Here is a 14,508-nt window from a genome sequence, read left to right as displayed (position 1 = left end):
TAAAACACACTTCTGTAAACAGGATAAAGACGAGGGAACAAGAGTTTTAAAGGACCTGCCCTTTTGGCAGGCTTAGGGTAGACCTACTTTGGGAGTCAAGGAATAAGGCTGAGGACATGATCGGTCTGCCCCGCCCTAAGATCCTGGCCCCCACCCAGGTCTCTGTGTCCTGGGACACCCGGCAGACTCCGCTAGCTGTCTATAGAGGGCGGAGACCTACAGACTACAGTTCCCAGCATGCACTGCGGCGGGCGGGTCGCTGCACCTGCTCAGTGGGGCTGCCCCGGGCGCCTGGGTATTGATTATTCCATTGTGTGGGACGCCTCGGCTCCAGCCAGTGAATGAGGCGGAGGAGTGAGGGCTTGAAGGAGGAGGGCGAGGAGGAGGAGGAGGAGGAGACAGGGAGCAAGCCAGTGCCCAGGGTGAATCAATGGAAACCCACTCACGAAGCCGGGAAAACACTTCAGCCGCAGCCAAATAGCATTGATTATTTTCTTTCACTTCCCTCACCGCCGTGAATTTATTTATTTTTCCATCTCCGTCCCCGACGCCCCGGAGCGAGCGCTGAAGGGAGGGAGGAGGAGGGGCAAAAAAGGAATCAACACATCGGAGAAGTCCCTTCCAAGAGCCGCCCCCTCCCCTCCCCGCCTCGCGCTGCTTGGCGGCCGCGGTTCGACTCCCGTCCCTGCTTCCAGCTGAGGTGTAAGTGCATCGATTTCCGATGCTGCTGGGTTGTTTTTTTTTTTGGTTTTTTTTTTTTTTTTGGTTTTTTTTTTTTCCTTTTTTCCCCCCCTCTTCTTTGCCTCTCACTCTCCTTCCCTTCCATGCTCTTCCGAATCTCGAGATCCAGGAGAGAGGAGGCGCGGGGAGACTGCTACTGGAGGGGACGGAGAGGGACGGGAAGAGGCTGGGGGAGGGGACTCGGACGGACAGACTGCCGAGGAAAAGGGGACAGGAGTATTGGGGAGAAAGGGCGCGCGAGTGGGGATGGGGAAGAGAGGCAGAGGTGGAGAAACGGAGAAGGGAGAGATAGGGCCAGCCGGACAGAGGGCAGCGAGAGCCTAGACGTACCGCGCCGAGCTCTACCGGGAGCGGGGTTCCTGGAGGGAAAGGGAGGCCGGGGTGAGTGAGAGGGCTCTGAGCTGTCAGCCTGGAGGGGCCTGCAGCCCGCATAGGATCTCAGCTGGCTGCGAGATGGGGGAGAAACCCGGGCGGAAGGGCTGATGGATGGATGGGCTAGCGCGCCGGGGTGCCGTGTGGGAGGGGGAGTGGATACCTTTAATGTTCATTTTTGCCTGAAGTAGGTGAGGGGAGCCCCATTGGCGGCGAAGCATGCCTGCCCTGCTTCACCTGCCACCCCGACTCTCCATCCGCTCTCGTATGCCCCTCATCATTTTTTGAGCTCTGGACCACGCTTCTCACTGTGCCTGCGCCCCCACTGATCTATGGTTGTGCCATTTTTCACTTGGCTCCCCACCCCATCTATATCCAGTTCTGTGACAGTGACACTTCTCATCCGAGTGATCCTATCCGCGCACCCGGTCCCTGTGTGTCACGCCTAGACTGCCTGACGGTTTGGCCATCCACTGCTCTCCTTCAGGGTCTGTCTGTACAACTGTGGCCTTTTCAGCTACTTTGGAGTTTGCTTATCAGCCATGATTGTGGTAGTCTGCGGTCAGGGAGATGGAGCTGATGTGTCTACCCCTGAAGACCTCAGTACCCTTTCAACATGGGCACAACAGCCTGGTGTTCAGCTTCAGCTGGGAAGCCTTGGAACTTCTGACATTGTTGATACCTCGTTTGCCATGTGCCTTAGGGGCTTCAGTGTGTCCTCTGCTTTTCCAGGAGCTTTCCCCACAAACCTCATCCCTGCTGACTTAATTTGCCTCCCTTCCCCCACTCTACCATTGTATATACATTTATTATCTCAGCAGTTTATTTCACCCTGCTTCCATAGCCTTTTATCTGATGAGCCCCCTTGTATCGTCTCCATCTTTGTTCCTTTTTCTCCTTGGTCAACCAAAGTTGTTGGGTGTTCTGTTTGTTTGTTTATCCCTTCTCCTGTCACTCAGCATTTTAACCTTAGAAGATGTCACAAGCAAAGGGCTGGGTGAGAGGTAGAGGTTATGTTTTCTGAAGGCATATAAACAGGCCAAGAAATCAATGTAACGGTCTTCCTGGAGCATGCAACTCTGTCACCCATCAGTGCCATAGCTAACTGTCAACTTTGATTCTGTAAGGGGAATGTTCTCTGGGACTCTGAGCTCCACCCCACCTGGTCACCCCGTGGCTTTTTCTTCACTTTTTAGCTCATTTTCCTCGTGGGATCCTGGTATTCTTCTCTTTGGGTTCAGCAACATTCTTTATGAGACAGGTTTTATTATTCTCAGAAAACCCTATCTTGTGCAAGGGCTGCGTTCATTCAGTCTAAAGAATGGCAAGGGTGGATGATGGATTGGAGAGTTTATCGTGGGCTTAAACCCATCATTGTTTTTCCAGACTGCAGGAGCTCAGGAGGATAAAAAAGATGAGGCAAGTGATGGCAGGAGAAACCAGGTTCAGTAAACACCCGAGTTAAATGTATGGGCAAAGGAAACGATGAAAATCCACGCAGAACCAAGAGTGGGGAAGGGGAGGGACCAAGAAGCGATTAATGAAAAATTGAGCAAATGAAATAATTAAATAAATATGAGTTAATAGCTGTACAGGAGGAGAGAGAAAGATGAGAGAGTGTTCCTGAGGAGGGGGGTCAACAAAAGCAATATGAAATTAATACAGTGGGGGAAGGGACGAACTGAGGAGTAAGATGAGGTGGGGAGAGGGTATGGTACAAAGAAGGTATGGACGGCGAAGGAAGACAGGATGTGCGGGAGCAGATCAGAGCCGCAGAGCGCCCTGGAAAGGGAGAAGAGGAAAGAGTGGGGCATCAAAGGAGACAGACGCCTCTAGTCTGAGGGGGCACAGCATGACCGAGGCAGAGAGCAAGCACTGCGGGGGGTGAGCAATTTGGACAAAATGGCCTGGCAGACAACCACTGGGCCCTCAAAGAGAGATGCTTATGAGGAGAGAAATTGCAGAGATGGAGAGAGAGGGACGAGACTCTCATCAGTGTTCATTCCATCAGCCTCTTCCTATTTTACTGCCAAGCCAGGAGAATAGAGAAAAGAGATGAAAAAGTATAATTCGCATTTACTGCAACTGACAGGAACTTGAATCTTCCCAGCCCCCTGAGAGAACCAAACACTTCAAGCCTCTGATGTCATAAATTGCTTGGTTGCCTTGGCAACCTGACAGGGTCCCTCCTCCATGATGTCAGAGGCAGCTGGCGTTACCATATTGAGACCCATCCAGGAACAGCCTGCCCTCTGCATCCCGTGTGGGACAGGGGTCTGATGGAGTCAGATCCGTAGGACTCCTGTCTCTGGTAGTGACTTTGCTTCTCTGGAGCTATTCTTAGCACCGGACAGTTGTCACAAACTACTCTGTGAGTGCCTTAGGCTTGTTAAATCCTGACAAAAGCAAGAGGAACTGACCTCAAGAGAGAGTAGGCACTGAAGTTAGGATGGTGGGACAGAAAGGCATGAAAAAAAGAATGTCAACATGGAACAGAAAAGGAGAAGGGTTTTGTGAGCCAGGAGGAGAGCTGCTGGAAGCCGCACAAGAGCTTGGTTTTGGTGTTAGGAGTGGCCAAGTGTAAACGGATGCCTGAACAGAACATGGAGAGTTTTGAAATGCCGGAGGGCACGGTAATCCTTGGCTGAAATGAAGGCGGGGAAAGGGTCTCTTTATTTTAAGAGACCAAAGGCGTATGTGGGAGACGTAGGTCTGGTCAGTTATCTTCTGAGCCGGGGATTCAGTTTCTTTTGCAGGGAGAGTGAGCTGGGGGTTGAGACAGAATCTCTCTCTGTAGCCCAAGCTGGCCTGGAACTTGAGGAAATCCTCCTGCTTCAATCTCTTGCGGTCTGAGTCACCATATCTGCTTCTAGTTTCTAATTGTTTTGTAACACCTCAGTGTCTGTCACACAGAACGGGCATTATACATAACCTGTTGAGCAGATGCTCAGAGTCTGAGAGTTATCCTGTCTGCATACAGTCACGTTAGGAAATCAGAAACAGGGCAGAGAGATAGTGCTGGGGGCTGAAGGTAGTAAGGTGGACCTGGAATAACAGGATCATGTGAGTGAACCATCCTAGGAGCCTAGGATACAGAGGAGGGTAAGGAGGCAGATTCCAGAAAAGGTCCAGGGTTTCCAGAGAGCAGGCAAACCTTATTCCCTATCATGAAGCTAAAGCGGAATCAGCCATACTTGTACACAGCTGTGCAGATGTGTGCACACACGCATCCACAATGACCACAAAAGTCCATAAATGAACATGAGACAACACCTGCCTCAAAGTGATCACAGTGACGTGAGCCTTGGCTGAGCGTGTCACAGGACAAGGAGTTAGCTGCTGCCCAAACCGTGGTGTAAACAACCCTGTAAGAAATGACCTTCACGGGGCTGGGGATTTAGCTCAGTGGTAGAGCGCTTACCTAGGAAGCGCAAGGCCCTGGGTTCGGTCCCCAGCTCCGAAAAAAAGAACCAAAAAAAAAAAAAAAAAAAAGAAAGAAATGACCTTCACATCTGACTGCCCACTGTCAGGGGCAGGGGGAGCGATCATGAAATAACAGCGCTCACTATGAGTCTCCAAGCAAATCTGCAGAAATAAACCTCAGAGGAGAAAGGGTGCCAACCAGGGCTTATGGCGTGGCCTGATCTTGCAATAGAGAGCCAAAAGACTCTAATCAGAGTTAAGAAAGCTAGCAGAGAAGACAAGGGAGAGAGACACAAGGAGCTCTGGTAGGCCTGGCTTATAATTAAGTTCTCGCAGCAGAAGGGGGTGAGGGGAGAGAACATCAGTAGCTATGTGTACTGTCAGCACCCGCTACTGACTTGGGCAGCTCATATTTTGCGGCAGGTGACAAGCTGTCGACACAGCGGTCCTTTACCTCACTGTTAGAAACTCATTTCATTGATTTTTCCATCTTTCTTCTCAGGCTTCTCACAGTAAGCTTCAGGCATCCCACCACCCGCTTTCCCGGGGCCCCTTTGCTCCCTGGGAAAGCTTAGTGAACTAATTGCCCTGCCTATTCCTGTCCCACCCACCCCTGGCTGGGGGAGGCAGGGGTAAAAGATTTGGAGACACTGTCCAGATGGCAGTCCTACTCCTGTGTAAAGTTTTAATGGTGGTTAGGGAATAGTGGTATAGTGGCTTTTTTTTTTTTTTTTTTTTTTTTTTTTTGGAGACAAGACTACTATATAGAGGCTAGCCTGGAACTTGCTAAAAAAGACCAGGCTAGCCTTTACCAACAGTGACTCTCTTCTGCCTCTGCCCCCTGAATGCTGAGAAGAGAGATTCTTTTTAGTTTTTCTTCATTTTTTTTTCAGGGGGTAGGGAGAGGGGAGGGTCTCATGTAGCCCAGGCCTCAAACTCACTACATTTCAAAGGCTGGTCTTGAACTCCTGATCCTTTCTTGCCTCTCCCTCCCAAATCTGAGATCGCAGACAGGTAGCATTATGTCTGGTTTCTTTTCTGTTTCCTACCAAGGCAGCTCAGCACTCGACCTTCCCCCGCCTACCTCCAAAAGTCCAAGAGAACTGGAGATTCCTCCTGTGTCTGGGCAAGAGTACAGAATTATTTCAGAGCTAAGGTCCAGGCCTTGGCTCTGCAATAGAGCCATCCACCAGACTTACATGTGCTATACAATTAGGAGACCGTAATTGCCCAGGGTGTGTGAAACCTGTGTAGGACAGGGTATACGCATATAGGGTTTGTAGCACGCTGAGGTGCCAAGCCAATGGGGCACGATGGGTGTGGGCCATAAATGTCTACTGTAAGTGTAGACATTTCCCCTATGCAGCCTCCACACTTGGCTAACTACCCTTACCCTCTCCCTTTGGGATTCGGTTTAAGCAAAAGGTCAAGAGTCAGTTGCCAGTCATTTGACTTCTTTTTTTTTTTTTTTTTTTTTTTTGGTTCTTTTTTTTCGGAGCTGGGGACCGAACCCAGGGCCTTACGCTTCCTAGGTAAGCGCTCTACCACTGAGCTAAATCCCCAGCCCTGTCATTTGACTTCTTAATGAAGGAAGGCAGACAATTGGACTGTTTCCTTGTAGGGAAAAAAAATAGAGTAAATTCATTTCCATACTCAAAATTTTCCTTCCTTGCTTTGCTGGCTATCCAGGCCAAAGGCCCTCTGTACCTCACTTCCATATCCTCTCTCTACCCGCAGGCCTCTTCCCTCCATCCTATGTTTAGAAAACTGGCCTTTGCAGGCCATGGGAGCCCTTCTTCCACCCCTGGCTTCTTCAAATTCCGTTGTTTCTGAAACCCCAGAGTTGCATCCTGGTGCTTTAGGGACATAAGGCCCTGGAGAGTGGAGAGAAAAGGGCAGACAAGAGTGAGAAACAGGTACTGGGCGGCACCTGTGGGCCTGCCATCTCAGCACTTGCAGGGTGGAAGCAGGACTCACAGTTCAAGGTCATCTTCAGCCACTTAGGGAGTTCAAGGCCAGCCTAAGCCCCTTCCTTTAAAAAGATCTGGACAGATTGGGCCAGAAGAGTCTGATAGAGACGGAGGAGGTAGCTTTGAGATGAGAGAGATCGATTTCACAATTTGCATGAAAAGTGAGGGAAGGTTGTATGGACAGAGAAAAAGACCTCAGAGACCCCTCTAGTCCAGAGAAGACAGCCCAAGATCAGGGAGAGGGGGTGGCCCTTCGTGAAAACATCAAGGCCTTAACTCAGCGCCAGGTCAGTCCTGAGTTCAAGCCTTGCTGGTTATGACCCTTATGGGAGAACTGAAGTGGCAAATTAACCAATATAATGAAGTCACTGCATTTTGTTTGCCTTTGCTGGTTTCCCCGGGAGATCCGTCCTCTGGCCAGACAGGGCAGTGTGGGGGAGGGGAAGGACAGCAGAGGTGAAGGGCAGGGGAAGGGCGCCGAAGAAGACAGGGAGAAGGAAATGCAGAAGGCCGACACCATGTAGAGGGTGATGAATGTAAGGCAGCCCAGAGAGGGAGGCAAGGGGAAAGGTGAGCATAGAGAAGAACAGCGGGGACCAGAGAGAGGAGCCCAGAGGAAGGCATGGAAAAAAAGAGGGCGCCCTAGAGGTGAGCTGTAATGGCGAGCAGTGGGGAAGAACGTGGCCAAAGCGGCGGGCGGCGAGAGCTACAGCTGGTGGGGCCGGTGGGCGGGGCCTCATCTCCATCGCTAATGGCTGTGAAATGAGGTTAGCTCCATTAGAAGCAGCAAGAGTGTAACGAGATCACACTCATTAGGGATGGGCCATCCTAGTAATTACCACCACCCCAAACACTCTGAGCCAGCCGCCAGCCGGCCACCAAGCATTTGCAGGCACACTGCAGTGTGCCACATGACTGCAGAATGGGAAGCTAGGGCCAACCTAGGTGTAACCTCAGGACTCTAGAGCATGCCCGCCTGACGTGAGCAAATTCACTAGACCCCAAAGAGCAATGCACTCAAATATCCCCACTTCAGGAAATAAGGCGTGCGAACAGAAAGTGGTCTTTATTTTATTGCTTGGTCATATCCAGAGTGTTAGGCTAGAAAGGGGGAAGAGACAAAACTCCATGACCTACTACTTCCTGTTCTTTGCAACACATGAGAAGACCTGAGCAGAATCTGACACTGGGCCTGTGTGACTACAGAAGCTGAGGCTCTGGCTTTCCTTTGGCACCGAGGTATTGGTACTCCTAGGCTTCCCAGCCCCAAGTCTGTTACCTCTTTCGTTTCATTGTATAAGTAACAACAGACTGCTTTGACAGAGTCCATATGCTAATATAGATACACGTGTAGACTGTTAGCTTGTTTAAAAAATTATCTTTTATTATGTGTGTTTGGAGGTTGGAGGTCAGAGGTCAACTTTGAGGAGTTAGTTGCCCCCTTCCATCTCTCTCTAGGTTCTTAGGATCAAACTCAAGACTGTCCAACTTGTAGCACAGGCATCTTTACCCGCTGAGCCATCTCTCCAGCTCTGAACACTAAGAGACAGACACACACATTACCATTCAAATAACTCTACCCACCTTCAGGCTCAAAGAGGAGCGCAGCAGCACACACACATGGGCAGCAGAACCCTTAAAAGGCCTCTTCAGACTGTGTGCTAGCCAAGAGCAGCACCCTGTGGGGACACCCAAGTTCTAAGCTCATCTTACATTACTACTACTGCTTATCATCATCATCACCACCACCACTACCACCACCATCATCATCATCATCACCATCATCATTGTCTTTGAAACAGGGCCTCACTATGTAACTCTGGCTGGCTTCAAACTCACAGTGATACACCTGCCTCTGCCTCCCTAGTGCTAGGATTAATATATATTATATACATAATTTATATGTATGTGGGTATTTATTACATCTGTGTATATGAGCACACAAGGGAGTGGATGTGCACATACATACAGTCACACACAGAAATTGTCTCCTCTCTCTTTAGCACATGGGGCCCCAGGATCAAGTTCAAACAGCAGGCTCTGTTCGCAGCAAGTGTCGCTACTCACTGAGCCATCTTGCTAGCCATTGATTCAGCTTTCTAAGAAAAAAAAAAATCACTGAACTCCTCTCTTGTTGTCCCATGGTGTGTACCATGGGATGAAGAGCTGTCTGTGTTGCTGTCAGAGCAGTGGAGGGTCAGTGATGTAACATTTGCAAGAGGCTCCACATAGGTCCAGCCACACTGCAGACATTTAAAGATGTTGGCTGTTGTGACCAGTAATCCATCTCAGTGGTGGTGGGCTCGGCTAGCATATACCAGGCCTTGTGTTAAAGATGTCAACTCTTGTGATTGTTACAGATACAGGCTGAGTATCTCCTGTCCCCAGTGAAAGAAAGAGAGAGGCAGACAAAGCACACAGGAGAGATCTCAGAGACCAAGAGTCTAAACACGAAAACCATGTTTCATATTTATCCTTTAAACATGTTACTGGGGAGTCAATTCCCTATCTATGGGTTCCTGGTGTCGTTGATAGAAGAATTCTAAAACAAAACCCGGTGTATTGGCACACACCTTTTAATCCCAGCCCTCAGGAGGCAGAGGAAGACTGGATCTCCATGAGTTTAAGGTCAGCCCAGTCTACATTTGGGGTTCCAGGTCAACCAAAGCTACAAAGTGAGATTCTGTCTTTGGCAAAAATAAATAAATTAATTAATGGCCTTAATAAGAAGCTGGAAGGCTGTTTCATTAAAATATGAGAAAATGACAGGATAGGCAAATTGAAAACCCAGGTAGCCTTAAGAGAAAGACGGGAAAGAGAGAAAACTCTGCATTTTGAGTTAGGTAGATCAGCCATGGGTCTGCAAGAAGTGGCAGATGTTAGAGGACTTCAGAGAAACCAGCGGGAGAGCCCGGAGAACTAGAGCCTGCTTAGATCCTGCCCTGTGTCCAAGAAAAGATGGGAAGGCAAAAAGAAAAAGATAGACTTTTAAGCCAGAACTCAGAAACACAGTCCAGATTAGCTGTGAACCTCCTCGAGCAACTGCACTACAGGAAATGACATTTCTCCCAGCTTTCCTAGTGGGTTCTGGCCTAGTGAGCCCCCCCGCGTCCCCCCCCAGTGCTAGGTTGGGTTAACTGTAAGGGGAGAGGGCAGTTGTATGCGGTGCCCTAATATTTAAGGCAGACTAGAAGATTTCATCTGCACCCAGAGCCAGAGGGAGAACTCAGATCCCATTCCTCTAAAAACAGGAAGCTTCCCGTCTGTGTGGCCTTTAACAAAGCGATACCTCCACCCTTTCATGAGGTAATGGGAGATGGAGTCCATCTTCAAAAGCCTCCAAGCCTGCTCACCCGCTGATGCCTATCTAGTTACCTAACATTAGCCAGGGGAGTTTTGTTTTAAGTTTTGGAAGTTTGTTTCGTTTTTCAAGCCAGGTCTCACTTAGGGAACCTTCCCTAAACCAGGCTATCCTTGAACTCATAGAGACCCATCTGCCTCTGTGTACACTTGTGGGATGCTTGTGTTGGATTCCCTCCTTGGAGCTAGCTACCGGGGACTGTAGCAACCGTGTGGGTGCTGGGACCCTCTGGAAGGACAGCAATGGTTCTTAACCATTTTGCCATCTCCACAGCCCCCGACGAAAAAGGGAAGTTTCCTACAGTATTTGAGTGTACCTGTATTATATCTATGACACGTACACATAGTAACGGAGTATAGCATACTAGGATCAGATTGCTGCTCAAGATGAATTTTAAAACATTTTGGACCTTTTTAAAAAAGATTTATTTAGGGCTGGAGAGATGCCTCAGTGGTTAAGAGCACTGATTGTTCTTCCAGAGGTCCTGAGTTCAAATCCCATAACCCACATGGTGGCTCACAACCATCCGTAATGAGATCTGATGCCCTCTTCTGGTGTGTCTGAAGACAGCTACAGTGTACTTATAATAAATAAACAAACAAATAAATCTTTTAAAAAAAGATTTATTTATTATATATGAGTACACTGTAGCTGTCTTCACACACACCAGAAGAGGGCATCAGATCCCCATTACAGATGGTTGTGGGCCACCATGTGGGTACTTGGAATTGAACTCAGGACCTCTGGAAAAGCAGTCAGTGCTCTTAACCACCGAGCCATCTCTCCAGCCCCATTTTGGACTTTCTTTTTGGTTTTTGTATTTCTTTGTTTGAGACAAGTCCTATCACTCTGTAGCCCAGGCTAACTTAAACTCACTATCTAACTGTGGCTGTCCTCTGGCAATCCTGTTCTTCCTGAATGTTGGGCTTGTAAGCATGGGTCACCAAGCCCAGGAGGGTTTAATTTGCTTATGTCTTTCAGTGCTAAATCCTTAACCCAAGGCCTCATGAATGTGAGGCAAACATTCCACTACAGTGCACACCCAGTCCGTACTTTGGATTTTTAGACTAGAGATATTCAAACTGTAGCAGTTGCTGTAATGGGAATTGTTTACTCATCTGTTTGTTTATTTGGGATTGAACCAGGGCTTCACGGTGCTAAGCAGACGTCTTACTACTGAGCTGTAGCCTCCTATAGCTGTCTTTTTTACATTTGTTTTAATTTGTGTGTGTGTGTGTGTGTGTGTGTGTGTGTGTGTGTGTGTGTGTGTGTGTGTGTAAGCCAGGCCTCTATGCAACTCTGCATAGCCAAGGTTGGCTTTGATCTCCTGGTCCTTTTGTCTCCCAACTCCCAAGTGCTGGGATTACACGCTATGCCACCAAGCTTGGCCCTTGTTATTATGAGACAGGGTCCCAAAGTCTGTAACCCAGACATTCTCAAGCTTCTAATCCTCCTGCCTCAGTCTCCCCGTAGCTGTGATTATAGGTAAGGCGGCTACAATAGTATTAAAATGACATCATTATATCAGAGAAACTCACATCAAATTGGAGAACCAGAAACACTTAGCAGACCTTACTGTGGTATTCTTCCAAACTCTCTTCTAGAGAGAGCCTAGGCCTGGATCAAATAAGTTGGTGAGTCCAGATTTAAGGGCACCAGCCTCTAACCCCTTCACTTCCAAGTGTTCCCACAAAAGAAAGATTCTGAGCTGGCTTCCTGTAGCCATCCAAGCCTGAGGCATGTGAAACACACGCCCCTCTGAGTCTCCCAGGGATTCAAGAGATGGCTCAGCAGGTAGCAGTGTTGCTATTCTTCCAGAGTTCGGTTCCCAGTTCCTGCATTGGGCAGCTCACAACTGCCTAGATCTGCAGCTCCTGGGGGCAGTCTGATGTCCCCTCTTCTGGCTCCCCTGAGCAACCTTGCACAGACATACACATATACGTGATAAATAGTCTTTAAAGATGGTTAAATGCCATGTGCACCAGAGCAGTCTTACGCTATCACCCTAGGACATCTAATGTCTTAGTCATGGAGTGCCCAGGATGCTCTTAGCAGTGAGCATGCCTAGGGACCCATGCCCATGGTAATGTGCGTGGCTTCAGCCCACAACTTCCCTTTCACCTGTCTCTTGCCTTTTACTCCTCACAACCTACCGGTTCCCCCCAAGTCCACCTTAAATGTCTTGCAAGATATAAGATAGCCTCCTGGTAGCCTTCCTCTCTCTAGGGACAGCCCACCACCCGGTCTGGATGACTGCAGTATTTACATATGCAAATCAGGAGACAGCGCCCGGCTCCACCTCACTCCTAGGCCTCTTCTGTCTCCGCCTTAACTGTCTCTTTGTCTGTGGCATTTCTTCTGCTTGCTTATTTCACTGTCCTCTGTGCTCACTTTTCCCTCTCTTGTGGAACAAAATTAATCTTACACAAAGTAAGCACTTTCTAAATATTCATGAAGATGGAGAGGTCAGCAGGAAAGGTAGAATCAGAACGGCCTCTGAGGTACCGCATTGCAATTTTCCTTTTAAACTCAAGGTAAGACTTAAAGAGAGAGAGAGAGACAAATTACTATTTTAAATGTAAGGGGATCTAGGCCTAATGGCACAGGCCTGTCATCTTCGATACTCGGGAGGCTAAAGTAGGAGGGGCACAAACTTTGGCTGGCTTAGGTGCCAGAGTTCAAGGCCATCCTAAGCAGCTTAGTCAGATCGCGCCTCTACACAGAAGAAGGGTAGCAAGTTGTATGGTCCAGTGCATGAAGGCACCCGGAACCAAGCCTGTTGACCCATGTTGGGTGCCCGTGTGCTGCGCAGAGACACAGAGTACATAAAAAATATTTTTAGAAGATTGATATTCTCTTTAAAAAATATAATAAAATCAAAGGAGTGTTTGGATATGGTAGCACATACCTTTTAATTCCAGTACTGGGGCTGCAGAGGCAGGAGGATCACTGTGAGTTCAAGGACAACCTGGTCTTCAGAGAGACTTTTAGACTTACCACGGCTACGTGATGAGACCATGTCTGGGTGAAAAAAGGGGGCAGGGAGAGATGGCTCAGCTTATGGCTCTCTTATAGAGGACCCAGTTCCCAGCACCCATGTCTGATGGTTCGCAACTGCCTGTAACTCCAGATCCAAAGGGGATCAGATACCTTTGACCTTCATCAGTATCTGCACACACACACACATACACACACACACACACACACACACCACACCACCTACATAATAAAAATAAATCTTTAAAATGAAAGGTCTGCCCATGTAGCTCAGTGGGAGAGCAACTGTCTCATGAGGCCTTAGGTTCAGTCCCTACAACCACAAAAGTAAAGGAATCCATTAAAAAGTAAGTGCAGGGAGAGGCCATAATAGTTTGGGCCTCAGTTTTAGCTGCTTCACCTAGCCTGAGTGTGACTTAGGGAAGCATCCTCTTTTGCTCTGAGATTATGAGTATCTCCAGACCCAGCAGCCAAGAGCTAGATGTGGATCTCTGAGGTAAAGCCCTCACCTAGCATATGCAAGGCCCAAAGTTTAATCTCAGCACCATAAAAACAAACAAAGGCCACGTAAGACTTGAGCTCTGCGAACCTCCTAGGGGCCACCCATGCCTATCATCCCACTTGGGAAGCTGAGGCAGGCACTGCCAGCCTCGGCTTCAGAGCAAGATGCTATCTCAGAGAGAAAGACAGGGAGCAAGAGGGAGGCCAAGCAAACGAGTGAACTGTGGGAGGACTGGGTGTGAATCCTGCCCACCTATTCTGCCCCCATTGAGAGTCGGAGCAGGAGGGATACCAGCCTCCTATCGGACACTGTTCTGCCCCAAGAGAAGATGGCCAAGACAGAGGGTACAGCACAGCCCTCGCTGATACCCAGGCCATGTACTCTGTATGTTGCCTTTGTGGCCCTCATACCATGACTCCCAGGTTTCATGACGTGAGGAAACTTGGTGAGGTTGACGGCCTGTGAGTGCTGGAGCCAGCACGGGCTTGGTCTGCGTGGATCTTAGCTCCTGCTAAGACCAAGCCCGTGCTCTCACTCCGTGGGACTTATAAGGCCCGTGCTCTCACTCCGTGGGTCTTATAAGGCCCGTGCTCTCACTCTTGAAGATGTAAAGCCCAGGGCTGGGAGTGTCTTGGTACCAGCACTGTTGCCACAAAACTTTTCCTCCTTCACTGGGCTAAGGAAATGGAGAGGAGCAGGTTTTGTTTAAGCTTTTCAGAGAACTGGAACTTGGTGATGTTCTCTCTGTGACCAGCAGGGAGCAGTGGTGTTTCTTTTCCTCCTAATCCAACCCAGGTGGGGCTTGGAGGGAAACCCCCTGGGCCACGGTGGCCTCAAATTCTGTGGAGCCTCTAACTCCATTTCCATGCTCTGTCTCCCCCGACCCTCCCACCCCCGGCTCTAGTACTTCTCTAGTCGTCTGCCAGTTTCCCATCCTGCGGGGCCTCAAAGCCTGCCTTAAAGATATTCTGCTTGTACGCCAAACCTCAATCCAAGCCTTTCTGTTTCTGTCTCCTGATATATATTACACATACATGTGTGTGTGTGCATGTGTGTATACATATGTGTATATGCATATATATGCCTTCCTCTTCAGGTCAGTAATTATGACCACTTTGTACTTGGAGGACAGCAATTCCTGC

General features: G+C 48.9%; 1 protein-coding gene across 4 annotated transcripts in view; it reads left to right on the top strand.

Annotated features, from left to right (window-relative positions):
- Positions 1–14,508, top strand: part of Zfhx2 (zinc finger homeobox 2) — a 39,966-nt gene that overhangs the window by 6,250 nt on the left and 19,208 nt on the right. The window contains exon 1 of one of the 4 annotated variants that reach the window (NM_001098803.1): positions 386–702. The exons of 1 other annotated variant lie outside the window; for it this stretch is intronic. The gene's annotated coding sequence lies outside the window, so the exon portion shown is untranslated. Of the gene's footprint in view, positions 1–385; positions 703–3,345; positions 3,485–14,508 lie in introns of those variants that run through there. 2 more of the 4 variants (XM_039093294.2, XM_039093293.2) reach the window with 2 other exon arrangements.

The sequence above is a fragment of the Rattus norvegicus genome, chromosome 15 (genome assembly GCF_036323735.1).
Source record: "Rattus norvegicus strain BN/NHsdMcwi chromosome 15, GRCr8, whole genome shotgun sequence".
Lineage (NCBI taxonomy): Eukaryota > Metazoa > Chordata > Mammalia > Rodentia > Muridae > Rattus > Rattus norvegicus.
This window is presented reverse-complemented; position numbering and strand designations above follow the sequence as displayed.